The sequence below is a fragment of the Megascapheus bottae genome, chromosome 4, assembly GCF_031878675.1.
Source record: "Megascapheus bottae isolate mThoBot1 chromosome 4, mThoBot2.hap1, whole genome shotgun sequence".
Classification (NCBI taxonomy): domain Eukaryota; kingdom Metazoa; phylum Chordata; class Mammalia; order Rodentia; family Geomyidae; genus Megascapheus; species Megascapheus bottae.
Genome location: NC_143512.1, coordinates 64,196,654 through 64,212,160, shown reverse-complemented (window position 1 = coordinate 64,212,160; position 15,507 = coordinate 64,196,654). Strand labels below are relative to the sequence as shown.

Below are 15,507 nucleotides of genomic sequence, written 5' to 3'. Positions count from 1 at the left end.
TACAGAACAGTATTAAAGTAGCGAATTAGAAAATATCCTTTAAGAGACGTTAAAAACCCACAAACCTTTTAGTTCTTTCTTTTTCAGTTATGTCTATAGTAGTTTAAATAATACTGTTTTTTGCTATATTCTCTTCCATATCATTGCATTTCAGATTTTTCCATTATAGTTTCAAACTGTGATACTCAGATCTCAGCCTCCTGAGTAGTTAGAACTATAGGTATGAACCTCCAGTCCTGACTCTTACCTTCTTTAAGATTATTCAAATGATTAACTCAGTAAATCTGTGTTTATATACCAGGCACTATTGTAGCTATTGATAATGCTCTTATGGACTTCACTGTCTAGTTTAAAAAATTATAAAAGTGATATTCTGTTCAGCTTTGTTCCTCAGACATTAGCGTTTTGAAAGAGATGCTAGGAAACAGTTGTCTTTTCAGGGAGCTGTGGTAAAGTTGGTTGTTTTGAAATAAGGTCAGAGCAATGATAAGGGAAAATTCATGCTGATAATGTTGAAAATATCTTTGGCATTTTCTGTTTGCCAGATATTTTTATTTCTGTTTTCATATTCACTATAAACCTCATAAAGCTTCATAACAGCACAGAGATTTTAAAAGTCCTTTGAATTGTAAACTGAGTTCTAACTAAACAATAAATCTTTTAGTAACTGGTTTTTCTCGTCTCTGGCTGCTGTTGACTTAAACAAGTTTTCAGACATGTAATGTTCTTTTTCTTTTAAACCTAGTTTTGTTGTGTAGCTTCGATAGTGGTATTTTTGACATAGTGCATACATATGTGCATTTCTCTTAAAACTCATGCATTTTTTTCATAAAGTTGAATATAGTTATTAACCTTATTTATTTATTTATTTTGGGGTGGGTCATGGGGCTTGAACTCTGGGCCTGGGTGCTGTCCCTGAGCTCTTCAGCTCAAGGCTACTGCCCTACCCCTGGTGCCACAACACCACTTCCTGTTTTCGTGGGTAATGTTAATTGGAGATGAGAGTCTCATGGATTTTAGTGCCCGGGCTGGCTTTCAACCACAATCCTCAGATCTCAGCCTCCTGAGTAGCTAGGATTACAAGCATGAGCCACCATGCCCAGCTAAGATTGAGCTCTTATATCTTTTTTTTTTTTTTTTTTTAAACCAGTCTAGGGCCTTGAGCTCAGGGCCTCAGCACTGTCCTTGGACTTTCTCAAGGCTAGAACTCTACCACTGGAGCCACAGCACCACTTCTGGGTTTTTTCTATGTATGTGGTACTGAGGTATTGAACCCAGGTCTTCGTGCATGCTAGGCAAGCACTCTATCACTTGGCGAACTCCCGGCCAAGTTTTTATATCTTAAGAATATCTTATAATCCTAGATTTATAGAAAGAAAATCAAATGAATGCCATTTTTCAAGATAATATTTTTCTAAGCTTAACTAGTTTTGACTGTTCTTAGAATTTAATAACAGTTTCAGGCCACTTAAAATTTTTGGTAGAATGATGAGATTTGGCCATTTACTTCATATGACATTATCATTACTGTCATTATTACCACCACCACCATCACCATCATCATCGTCGTCATCATCATCATCATCATCATCATCATCATCATCATCATCATTATTTTAGTGCTATACTCCACAAATGAGAACATGTGATGTTTGCTTTTCTTCAGCTTGGTTTATCTCACTCAACTCTGTAATTATTAATGTTGCATTTACTGAGTCCAGGTAACATTTAAGTACTTTACATATAAAGCATTTTACATTTCAGTTAATCCTTATCACATCCCTAAGGTATAAATGCTATTATCACTTACAGATGAGAAAATTCAGACACAAAGACATTGAGTTGCCTACACAATATTACAGTTTAGTAAGTAGCATAAGCATTGGAGTTTAATTTTAGGCTTATTTGAAACCCTATACTAGAAACCAAAATGCTGTGGCATAAGTATTCAATTTAGCTTACTACGTGTTTTTGTTTGTGTTGAATGTTTTGAGACAGCCTTGTTATATAGCTTAGGCCGAACTTGGGCTTGATAGCCTCTTGGCTTAGTTTGTATCACCTATTCTTTCTTTCTTTCTTTCTTTTTTTTTTTGGCCAGTCCTGGGCTTGAGCTCAGGGCCTGAGCACTGTCCTTAGACTTTCTCAAGGCTATTGCTCTACTACTTGTGCCTCAGCACCACTTCTGGCTTTTTTTTTTTTTTTTTTTTTTTTCTATGTGTGTGGAATCGAGGAATCGAACCCAGGTCTTCATGCATGCTAGGCAAGCATTCTACCACTAGGCCAAACTGCCAGTCCCTATCACCTATTCTGTTTTAATTGTTGTTGTTTGCCAGTCCTGGGGCCTGAACTCAGGGCCTTGGCATTGTCTCTAATGTTCTTTTGGTCAAAGCTAGCACTCAGCCACTTGAGCCACAGGTCTACTGGCTTTTTCTGAGTAGTTTATTGGAGATTAGAATCTCATAGATTTTCCTGTCTAGGCTGCCTTTGAACTGTGAGTCTCAGATTTCAGAGTCCTGAGGAGATAGGATTACAGGCATGAGCCACCATTGCCCAGCCTGTTTTGTTTGATTTTTATGACTATAATATATACATTTTAAAAATATTGATAATTATGTTTCTTTGGTTTTTGTAATAAATTATCACAAACTTACTGGTTTCAAAGGAAAGAAATGCTTTTGTCTTATACTTGTGTAGAATATACATCTTACTGAGGTGAAATCAGGGTGTTGGCTATGTCCTTGTGTTTTGAGACCTTCCTAGAGATGTGTCTGTCAACTTCATTGCTCTTTAAGCTACTAGAAGGTACCCATTGGTATTCCTTTGCTTATTGATTGTCTCCTTTGTCTTCAAACCTGCTAGAGTAAGTTAGGTCTTTTTACATTGCAACATTGTGACCTTCTTTTTTGGTTCCCTTTGATACTTTTAAAGAGGACTTGTGATTTAAAATCACATTCAGTCTAAAACTAATGTCCTTTTGTGACTTAAGAACTTATGACAGGCTCTAGAAAGAACTGGAGATCTTTGAAAGCAATTTTCTGCTTACTATAATAGTTTTTAAAAAATCAAAATATTTCATCAAGTGACAGTTATACAAAATTCATATTTCAGCACCTGTGAAGTTTTAGTAAATAGCGTTGCTCATTGATTTGTACTGTCTATGGCTGCTTTTTACATTAGTTTGAGAGAGATGAGTAGTTGCCAAAATACTTCCCTCTGCCTAAAATTCTTCCATCTGGCCTTAAAAAAAAAAAAAAGATTGTACGCCAGGCGCAGTGGCTCATGCCTGTAATCTTAGCTACTCAGGAGGTTGAAATCTGATGATCATGGTTCAAAGCCATGATAAGAGTCCTTGAGACTCTTATCTCCAATTAACCATCTTGAGTGCTATGGCTCAAGGGGTAGGGTGGTAGTCTTGAGCTGAAGAGCTCAGGGACAACGCCCAAGCCCAGAGATCAAGCCCACCACGGGAATAATAATAATAATAATAATAATAATAATAATAATAATAGATTGTGATCCTAGCTAAAAGTTTCTAATGTAATCTTAAATATTAATTAGCAGACATTTGAGAAAATTCTTTATTTTTATTTATTTATTTATTTTTTGGCCAGTCCTGGGCTTGAGCTCAGGGCCTGAGCACTGTCCTTGGACTTTCTCAAGGCTAGAGCTCTACCACTTGAGCCTCAGCACCACTTCCAGCTTTTTTCTATGTATGTGGTACCAAGGAATCGAACCCGGGTCTTCATGCATGCTAGGCAAGCACTTAACCAATAGGCCAAACTCCCGGCCCCTGAGAAAATTCTTTAATATGAGATATAGAGACTAAAGAAACAGTAGGTAACTAAGGGAAGAGAGAGGAAATGTAGGAAACTGAAGACATTTTCAGAAAAGAAAATGATTTTGAGAAAAGTATATCGAGAGGAGAAGAGGAAGGAAGAAAGGGAGCGAGGGACTAAGGAGAGAAGAAGAGGAGGAGGAAAGTCAGGAAGAGTACTAAGAGAAGGGGAGGAGGAGACCAGGGAGAGAGGTATAAGAAGGAGGGATATAAGACAGGAAGAAACTAGAGAGGGGAGGACAGATGAGGGAAACCCCTACCATTACATTTCAGCAACTGTTTTAGTAACTCAAAAAGGTGATCAGAAAGTAAAGAGAGAAAACTGTTTTAAATTTAATGCATATCTTACAAAATTGACAAAATGAAAGAATAGGGTAGAGTTGGGAGGGATGGGTAAGAATGATAAAAGGGGTGGTGACATTAGTCAGATGCATTATATTCATAAGTTGATGTGTTGAATGATAACTTTTTGTACACTGCTTAAGGATGATAATAAATAAAAAAGAATACTATAAAACATAATTTGAGGCGTTCTAATAAAATAAATACATGATAGTATGGGAGGAAACCATGAGAGTTTTTAAAATCTAGAAAATAGATATAAATATAGTGACGGTAATATATATAGTCGAATGAGAGTGGGGAAGGAGGAAAGAGGAAAGGAGATGGGAATAGGAGAATTAAAGGGTCAATTCAGAAGCCAATATTTAACTAGAAAGTTCTAAAAAGAGAAAATGTTGGTGGCTAGAAAAGGATGGAACTTGATAAGAAATACCTACCCCTTAATAGTCTAGAAATGCAAATATCATGACTTTCTAGAAGAGAAGGATTCATCTGGAAAGAATGAAAAGTCTCCCACTAGGTCATGCCTGGTGAAATTTCCCGACACCAGGGACATAGGGAAACCAAGAGCAGGAGGAGGCTGACAGATGGGAGAGTAGAGAGATTACATCATATATCCCACAGGAGTTACTTACTGAGCACTTTTATGGTTCAAGTACTTTCTACCACAGTGAAGAAAACAGAGATCCAATCCTATCTACTGCTTTTTAAAGAGCCAAAGAATTACAAAATTGGTATTTTATCTACTGAATAGGAGACGTCCAGTCTCTTAGTGTTTTTTTTTTGTTTGTTTTTTTTTTTTAAGTTGTGGGGCTTGAATCCTGGGTCTGGGCACTGTCCCTGAGCTCTTCAACTCAAGGCTAGCACTCTACTATATTGAGCCATTGAGCCACAGTGCCACTTCCAGTTTTGTGGTGGTTAATTGGAGATAAAAATCCCATGGACTGGGCCGGGAGTTTGGCCTAGTGGTTAAAGTGCTTGCCTAGCATGCATGAAGACCCGGGTTCGATTCCTCGGTACCACATACATAGAAAAAAGCCAGAAGTGGTGCTGAGGCTCAAGTGGTAGAGTGCTAGCCTTGAGAAAGCCCAAGGACAGTGCTCAGGCCCTGAGCTCAAGCCCAGGACTGGCAAAAAAAAAAAAAAAAAAAAAATCCCATGGACTTTCATGACAGGGCTGGCTTTGAACCGCCATCCTCAAAACTCAGCCTCTTGAGTGAATAGCTAGGATTATAGGCATGAGCCATCAGCACCTAGCAAGATTTTTTTAAATCCAGTTTTATACTCTCCTATGTATGTGAAGTAATGTACCTTCTATCTGGCCAATATAATGTAACCCTTCTATTAATTACAATAAAAATATATGAGAAAAAAAGAAAAAAGCAAAGAGCCTAAAACCAGTATAGTATAATGAAAAACTTCTTGCTTCCATTTCTTGGAGTTCATTTTGAAGATTTAAAGAGAGATTTATCTGAAGGAGAAATAAGAATGGTCAATAGGCACATGTGGAAATGTTTGACATCTCTGGCCTTAAAAAAATGCAAATCAAAGCAACATTGAGATTCCACCTCAGTCCAGTTAGAATAGCCATCATCAAGATAACTACCAATAATAGATGCTGGCTGGGAATTTAAACTTGTTCAGGTACTCTGAAAAGCAGTATGGAGGTTCTTTAGAAGATTTAAACATAGAGCTTTCCTATATAGAGCAATCCCACTCCTGGGCATCCATCCAGTTGACCACAAACCAGGATATACTAAAGTATATTGTAGTGTTCCAAGATATGGAATCAACTTAGATTCCCCTCAGTGGATGAATGGATCAAGAAAATTTATATAGATAGAGATATACATATGTGTGTGTATGTACATGGGTGTACACATATACAAACAGAGTGGAATCCATCAGAAAGAATGACATCACCTGGTTCGTAGGGAAATGGAAAAGCTTGGAAAAAATTATATTAAGCAAAGTAAGCCAGATCCAGAGAAACAGACTGCATGGTTTCCTTCATTTGTAATAATTAGAATGTACCTGCAAATCTACAAATAAACCTAATGAATAGTAAAAGGCAAGTCATTACACTTGGAGATGATTAAACAGCATATAGTGAGAACAAAGGCGGATATTCTTAGGAGAGGAACACAAAAGCTCAATAGTAATACACATATGATCATATAAAATGATGCTTATTGGATTGAAAACATTCTTCACCTTTTGCAATCAGTGGCCATCTTAAAGATTCATTTAGTGTCTCTCAGATACACCCCCTCAATTTCATTTCTTTTTACTTTTGGTCTTCCTTAATTTCCTCCAGCCTGTGTTGTTGGATGTCCTGACCCTCCTCTGCTGGTCCAGTTTGATTATGTAGCCAAAATTTAAATCACATCAAGTCAGCATTCATTGTCTAGTGCTTATACATACTGAAACTCTACATTTCCTCAGACTGACTCCTACAGCCTTTGAGTGTATATCTTGATTAAATATTCAAATATCTTCTAGAATTTTCTGTATGAATACAAAACTGTTAAAAATCGACTGTATTATATACTATTCCCTTATGAGCATCTTCTAATTTATTGTCTTGATGTCTTTCCTTATCCGAACTCACTGCCTTATATTCCCTTCCTGTGGGAATCTCATCCATTAATGAAGCACACATCATATCTTGAACAGTTGTGGATCCCTGTTAGAGACCAGAAGATTATGTGTCTAGCAGTATACATCCTTGAAATAGTCAAATAAAATATTTTGTTCAAATGTTTTTATTTGAAATAATCTTCTATTTTAAAAGCTTTTTTTAATAAGTGAAGAGTATTCTTTCACAGTTTGGCCCCTTATGATGGTGAATTTACCCAGGCTATAAATGTGTTCAGTGACATAATGTTGATTTAAGCTGTTGGATAGAGAAAGGATGATTCAAATTGTGAAATAATGCAGAGATCTGGTATGTGTCTTAACTTTCCTACCATTCTCCCTCAAACCAACTAAGCTTTGGGGTAACTGGCCTTTTTTTGTTTATTGAATATTACTAAGCCTTGTTCTCACTATGGACTTTTATATTTGTCATCTCTGCTGCCTGTATGTCCTTACCATGATTATTGCCTTAGATGTGGTTACGTATTCTGGCTTCTGATGACAAATCATTTCAAAAAATAATGTAAGTGTGAGAGTACAGAGTATACATAAGATGAATAGTTGTACTTTGTCCAACAGAGTAGTGGCCTTGCTCTCTCTCCCATTGCTTTCTTTCTTCATAACATTTGTCACTGTTATTTGTTTCGTCCCCCTTTTCTACCTCCGACCCCTCCCAATGTTTTGTTTCATTTACCTTTTCCTTTTGTTTCTTCCTAACTTAATATATGGTCAGGGACTTTTTTTTCTTTTTTGCCAGTCCTGGGCCTGAGCACTGTCCTTGAACTTTCTCAAGCCTAGAGCTCTACCACTTGAGCCTCAGCACCATTTCCAGCTTGTATGTGGTACCGAGGAATTGAACCTGGGTTTTCGTGCATGCTAGGCAAGCACTCTACCAGTAGGCCAAACTCCTGGCCCGGACTGGGACTTTGTATCTTCATTGCTGTTTCTCTATGTCTAACAAGAACACAGAAAAATTCACATAGTTTAAAGATCACATTGAAGTATGCGAAGTAAATGTACAACTTAATATCCAACTTATAGTAAAAGAAAATAATTGTTATAGAATTTAAGTCTTTGCTTGTTTCCTGAATAAGTTTTGGCTATTTTTTTCCTGGAAAAAAGGTAACCCAGGCAGGAGTTTGGCCTAGTGGTAGAGTGCTTGCCTAGCATGCACGAAGACCCGGGTTCAACTCCTCAGTACCACATACATAGAAAAAAGCTGGAAGTAGTGCTGAGGCTCAAGTGGTAGAGCTCTATCCTTGAGAAATCCCAAAGACAGTGCTCAGGCCCTGACTGCAAGCCCAGGACTGGCAAAAAAAAGTAACTTATGTATTGGTCAAAATATCTAAGAGAAGAGTATTTCTAGCATTTGTATGTTGTCCATTTCACAAAAGGGGTGTGTGCCTTGCATATGTGTTTCAGTGTTTCAGGATTTTTAGTGTTGCTTATAATTAGTATCCATCTTCGCTGCCCAGAATATAAACACAGGAGGACAAAAGGCCAGAATCTTCCTCATTACAGATACAGACAGTCTGTTACCTGTGTCCATTATACTGGCCCCAGTTGGTCAGCCCCAGGAAGACTTAAATGAATAGATTTAACATGAGTAAGACTCAAGGAATAGAAGAGAACTATTCCTAAAAGAATTTTGCATTCTAAAGTAAAAACGGAAGAGCTAAGCCAAGAATTCTATTATTCTTTCCATATTGGTAAAACCAAGCTGATAAGCTAGCTTTCTTCCCAAGGAAGAGTAAGGATGTAGGAAAAGATCGGATTGGGAAGATATCAGATCAAACAGTGCCTTGTAAGGTGTGCAGTGTAGCTAATGGGTATGGGAAGTTATGGATGGATTTAACAAAAGACAAGCCAAAAGAATCATACTAGCTGTTCTGAATGTAGAATAACTATACATAGAGAAAAGTGCTGAAGTAGGGTGACCACTTAGAGGTTACTTCAGACATCTAGATAATTTTTTGGATGAAGGTAATGTTAGATTCTAATGATTTTTTGGGCACTAAAGTTGACAAATGGTTCTTCAAGGTAAAGCATGTTTTTCACAGTATTTTAAGTTATTTTTAATATTTTTTTGCCACTCCTGGGGGGCTGGAACTCAGGGTCTGAGCACTGTCCATGGGCTTTTCTCAAGGCTAGTGCTATACCATTTGAGCCACGGCACTACTTCCAGCCTTTTCTGTTGTATGTGGTACCAAGTAATTGAACCCAGGGCTTTGTGCATGCTGGGCAAGCAAGCACTCTACCACTAGGCCAGGCTCCTGGCTGAAAGAAGACCCTTTCCTTTCCTTTTCCTTTTCCTTTTCCTTTTCCTTTTCCTTTTCCTTTTCCTTTCCCTTTCCCTTTCCCTTTCTCTTTCCCTCTCCCTTTCCCTTTCCTTTTCCTTTTCCTTCCCTTTCCTTTCCCCTTTCCTTCCCTTTCCCTTTCCCTTTCCCTTTCCTTTCCCTTCCCTTTCCTTCCCCTTTTCTTTCTCTTTCCCTTTCTTTCTTTCTTTCTTTCTTTCTTTCTTTCTTTCTTTCTTTCTTTCTCTCTCTCTCTCTCTCTCTCTCTCTCTCTCTCTCTCTCTCTCTCTCTCTCTCTCTCTCTCTCTTTCTCTCTTTCTTTCTTTCTTCTTTTCTTTGCGGCTTGAAGTCTGGGCCTGAGCACTGTCCCTTAGTTCGTCAACTCAAGGCTAGTGCTTTACCACTTGAGCCACAGCACCACTTTCTAATAATTATTTCTATAATAATTGTTTTAATAATCTCCTTTTGAAAAAGTTACATCAATTGATAAGATGGAGTAATGCTTAAAAATGTCCCATAATACTCTTTTAGAAAACCTCTACTCGACCAAGAATCACAACAAATCAGAGAGAAAGGCTGGATAAGTGGGACTGCATTAAACTGCAGAGCTTTTGTATGGCAAAGGACATAGCTAGTAAATTAATTAGGAAGCCTACAGAGTGGGAGAAGATCTTCACCAACCAAACAACGGACAAAGGCCTCATATCTAAAATATATCAAGAACTCAAAAAATTGAATCACTACAAAACTAAAAGTAACAACCATCCCATTAAAAAATGGGCCAAAGACTTAAAGAGAGTCTTCTCTGAAGAAGAAACAAAAATGGCCTATAGACACATGAAGAAATGCTCAACATCTCTGGTCATAAAAGAAATGCAAATCAAAACAACTCTTAAGATTCCACCTCACTCCAGTTAGAATGGCCAGAATCAGGAAAACGAATAATAACAGATGCTGGAGGGGATGTGGCCAAGAGGGATCACTACTACACTGTTGGTGGGAGTGCAAACTTGTTCAACCACTATGGAAAGCAGTATGGCAGTGCCTCAAAAGGCTAAACATAGAACTCCCCTATGACCCAGCAATTCCACTACTTGGCATTTACCCAACCATCCAAAATCTAGGGCATACTAAATCCACTAGCACAACAGTGTTCATTGCAGCATTATTCACCATAGCAAAGATATGGAACCAACCTAGATGTCCCTCAGTTGATGAGTGGATCAACAAGTTGTGGTATTTGTATACAATGGAATTCTATGCTGCTGTCAGAAAAAAACGACATCACCGCATTTGTTAGGAAATGGAAAGACTTAGAAAAAATCATATTAAGTGAAGTAAGCCAGACTCAAAGGAACTTAGGCTCAATGGTTTCCCTGATTTGTCATAACCAGTAGAAACCTTGGGTTCTACTAGCAGAGATCTGCAATAGAGCAAAACCTTGATATATAAGGCCATATAGTATGAAGCTAATTGAAAGGACCTCCAGGATACTGAAACAAAAGCCATATAATGAATGATTGTTGTCCTTAATGTACTATGTTATCTTTCATCTCCTTTGCTGTCTCTTGGGTATCTCATATTTTTACAGTATCTCACTTTGTTATCTAATATATTGAATTTATTTGTATTTGGTTATTTGAAATTTGATAGGGAAGGGGGGAAAACTAAGACGGGAGGTGGGTGGTGGGTGGTGGGGAGGGTGATGGGTACCAAGACATGTGAAAGGGTATCAGTGTATGTGATTTAATGCACCTTGTATCTGGCAAATATCATGTAACCCTTTTATTAATTACAATAAAAAATTATAAAAAAAAAAGAAAGCCTCTACTCTTCCTCAAAAAGAGTAGGCCTTTTGACATTTGTACAGCATTAGTAAAGTCCCCTACAGTTGTCTAGATAGGGCTGTTCTGTAGTCTAAAATAGAGTCTCTTCAGGATAGCTATAGTCTCTAGAAAGCCTATATAAGGGATGCCTTTCTCTAGTAGGGATATTTCCTGAGCCATGCTTCTCAGCTTCAGGACATCTATGATTTATTTTGTAAGCTGACAAGGCCAAATATAACTGTTTTAACCATTATAAACAAAATAGTAAATGTTAAATGTTCATTTAATAGAGCCACTAGTAGGGCTTTTATATACAGAAAGCAAAGTCTGAGCCAAAAATGTGAAACAGTTCTCTGGTCTGCATGCATTCTTTTTCACCTACTCTTTGATTCATTGCAACTGGAGAAGTGATGCAACTAGTGATAACTTAGCTGAATACTCTGTTTTGTTTTCCTTTTATTAATTAGCCACAACTTAGTAATTTACCACATTTCTTAAAAATTCTTGGGAATTTTTATTTTTTTATTTTTTTATTTATAAATAGTTTGCCTCAGTTGTTTTTTTATGTAATAAATTTTTTAATATATTTTTTATTGTAATTGATAGAAGGGTTACATGATATTTGCCAGATAAATGGTGCCTTAATTCCCACACATTGATACCCTTTCACATGTCATGGTCCCCATTTCCCTTCCCTCCTCCCCCACCCCTCATCTTGTTTTCCCCCCTTTCCCTGTCGGAATTTTTATTTTTGTTAAGACTCAAAGGACATTATTAGGTTCTTGTAAACCTTAACACTTTAGAATATTTTAAGTATTTACCAGATTTATTCTTTGTTAGAATTTTTTATGGCTTTTATTGCTATTTTGCAAAGTAATAAAGGGGCAGTCTTAATTCAGATGTGTTTTTTTTAATTAATTTTTTTTTTTTTTTTTTTGCCAGTCGGGCTTAACTTAAACTAAGGGCCTGAACACTGTCCTTGGACACTGTTTTTTTTTTTTTTTTGGCTCAAGGCTGGCACTCTGCCACTTGAGCCATAGCACCACTTCCAGCTTTTTCTGTGTATATGGTACTGAGGCATTGAACTTAGGGCCTTGTACATGTAAAGCAAGCACTCTACCACTAGGCTGTGCTTCTGATCCCCAGATATATTTTAAAAGTTACTGACAATTAATTGATAGCATTCTTTTATTCCATGCATGGAAAGCACAGAAGTTCCACTGGTTTCCAGGGGCAAATAGTTAAGGATTTAGTATAGAATGAAACTCTTTTATCCTGAAAAATAATTTTTAGACATTCTCCACCTGAAATTATTACAGAGAAGGGCTCAATTATAAATCTATATTTTTTTTAACCACAGAAAACTGCATTTTACACTGACCCAAGTATACATACAGCTTTGTACAAACACACAGGAGAAGATAGGAGAAGAAATAGGAGACAGAAGAAATAGGAGAAGATGGAGCTGGGATATGGTTTTATGGTAAAGTTTATGCTTACAGTACATAAGGCCTTGGATTCAATCTTATCATTAAGAAATCAAAGCGAACTAACAAAAAACTCTGAAAAAGAAGTTTGCTGCAGTAATTTCTAATCTTGCACTATACACTAAATTCTTACTCTTAAACTTTCTTAAAGTAAATTGACTTTGTATTCTGTTAATGAGTTTCAATTTAGAATCTGAATAGCATTTCTAAAACTAGTATAATATGGCTTTCACAGGTACCTTATGAATATATTTAGCAAACAAATTAAAATGCAAAAGCTAAGACAGAAGAAATACTTTGGGCACTGAAGGAGCATAGGTCATCATAAACACGGAAGGCCATTGACTGCTGAGGAAGACAGATGAATCCAAAAGATCATTTCTTTCAGGTTATAGGGATGACTCAAGTGGTAGAACAACTGCCTCAAAAGTCTGAGTCCCTGATGAAAGAAAGGAGGGAGAATTAGTTCTTTTCTACTTTGGCATTTTTCCAGAAACCCCTGAAGAATTCTGATATTCCATCAGAAATGACCTTTAGTTAGAATGAAGTAGGTTGTTCGTATCTTTAAAAATTATAAAACTAGTTTATAGGAAGAAGCTTCTTAAAATTCACTCCTAAAAATCTCATCTATAATCAATGTAGGCCAGTTTCTCCGAATAAATACATTTCTCAGTTAGTTTGTTTACATTCTGTTTTCATAGTCATTACCATAGCTGTGCATCATCTTATTGTTTACTTCACTATAAGATGATTTTGTTTCAAAAATCTAAATGCTTTTTAAGTTTGAAGTAAAATCCACACCAAAAATCCTACTCACTAGCCATTTGAAACACATAGTTCAGTGGTGTTTAGTGTATTTAGTGTTTGCAACTATCAGCTCCCTCTTACTCTAGAACTGTTTATCAATGCGTAAAACATCCTATAGCTTGAAATTATGATTTCCCTCCTCCCTATTCCTACAGGAAATATTGTAATAATCCCAGAAATACAATATAGAACAGCACTAAAAATATGTTAGAAATAAACATGAATGCCAACTAGACATTATTAATATGCCCAGTATCAGAGATTTTTCTACTTTGAAAAGACATATAGGGGCCAGGAGTGGGGCCTAGTGGAAGTGTGCTCGCTTATCATGCACGATGCCCTGTGTTGGATTCCTAGGAACCACATACACAGAAAAAAGTCAGAAGTGGCACTGTGGCTCAAGTGACAGAATGCTAGCCTTGAGCAAAAAGTGTCCAAGGACAGTGCCCAGGCCCTGAGTTCAAGCCCTAGGACTGGCAGGGGCAGGAGGTTGGGCACTGGTGGCTTATTCCTGTAATCCTTATAAAGGAAGAAGAGGCAATCTGAAGATTGAGGTTCAATGCAGGAAGAATGTTTATAAGAACCTTATCTCCATCCAGCCATACAAATAACCCTGAAGTAGAGCTGTGGCTCAAGTAGTAGAGTACTAGCCTTGGGCAAAAAAGTTAATGGCCTGAGTTTAAGCCCCAGGAGTTGCATGCCTGTACCTGCTTGCGAGTATGCATGTGCACACACACACACGCACACATGATATGTTTGTGAAAAAGTCATATAGGAATGTTAAATGTATGCATGAAAGTGTTATAAAAGTATAATGTATAACTGAATTTCTGGAATTTAGAAAGTATTTTCTACTAGGTATGATAATTATAGTTTTCATTGTTCTCCTTGATCATATAAAATCAACTCACCAATCAGACAACTAGATGATTTGAAAGCATTACGGAAATGATACAGACATCATTCTCAAAACTTTTGCATGGTGGCAGAGACTCATGCCTATAATCTTAGGAGGCCGAAGCCTGGAGTATCAAGGTTCAAAGCCAGCTATGTGTAGAAAAGTCCATAATATTCCATCTCCCAAGTAGCTAACAAAAAGCTGCTGAAGCTCAGGTGATTGAGAGCCAACCAGGAGCAAGAAAGCTGAGCAAGAGCTGAAGGCTCCTATACTAAAAAAAAAAAAAATCCTTTTGTGTATAGCAGTTTTATATGATTTTGTGCATGTGTGATGGTACTGTGGTTGAATTCAGTGCTTTGTAATTTTGTTAGCTAGGCCTTCTACCACTTCAGACATGTCCTCAGCCCCTTTTGTTTTAGGTACTTTTGTACTACTGGGCCCAGATCATCATCCTATTTATGCTTCCTGAGTAGTTGCAATGGTAGGTAGGTACATGTTACCATGTCCAGCTATTGGTTGAAATAAGTGTAAGGTTTGCCAAAGGAAACTCCACGCAGTTCAGGAGAAGAGGGTTTATTGTGTGAGGAAAGAGCAGACTCCTGCCACCCAAGATGGAGTCGGGGAAGCAAGAGGACTTAGGGCGGGAAGTGAGTGATTATATAGGGGAGGGGTATGGACACAGCGGAAAGGGATGTGATCTCAGAGGATGGGGAAATGCCTCAGTGGGGACCTCCCACCACTCCCAGGCATGCCAGTTGCCAGGGTTGCAGGTGCTGGGCGGGGATTTCCAGGGTGCAGTAGGAGAGAGCCAAGGAAAGAAGTCATTTCTTCCAGTCAGACCTAACAATAAGGTTTTGCTCACTTTTCTTTGGGGATAATATGGAACTACAATCCTTCCAATCTCCACCTCTCAAGTAGTTGGTATTATAGTTTAGGGTTTGGTGCTGGTTAATTGAAGATAAGACTCTCAGGGACTTTTGTTCCCTGAGCTGGCTTTGAACCACAGTCCTCAGATCTCAGCCTCCTGAATAGCTAGGATTAAGGTGTAAGCCACCAGGGAGCAATGCAAAGCTTAATTTCTTACCTGAAATTTCTGTCTGGTTATAGGAACAAATAAGATAATTTTTTGAAACTGTACAGTGCAATGTCTGATACTTAATTGAATATCAGAAAGTGTTCAGTCATTTGTTCAATCACTTTGTATTCATTGTTAATGTTCTACAAGTACATCAAGATAGTTTGCCCAAGGAAGTCTTTCTTGTTATGTGATATGTAGGGCTTGTTCACAGAATTCAGGATCTTCCCAGAACTACCAACTTTGACATTAGTAATGGAAATGGTGATAGCAGTAGTAGTAGTAGTAATAATAATAATAATAATAA

At 37.5% G+C, this 15,507-nt stretch overlaps 1 protein-coding gene across 2 annotated transcripts in view; it reads left to right on the top strand.

Moving 5' to 3' along the window:
- Wdr70 (WD repeat domain 70) overlaps positions 1-15,507 on the top strand; it is a 192,754-nt gene that overhangs the window by 113,480 nt on the left and 63,767 nt on the right. The gene's annotated exons all lie outside the window — the stretch shown is intronic.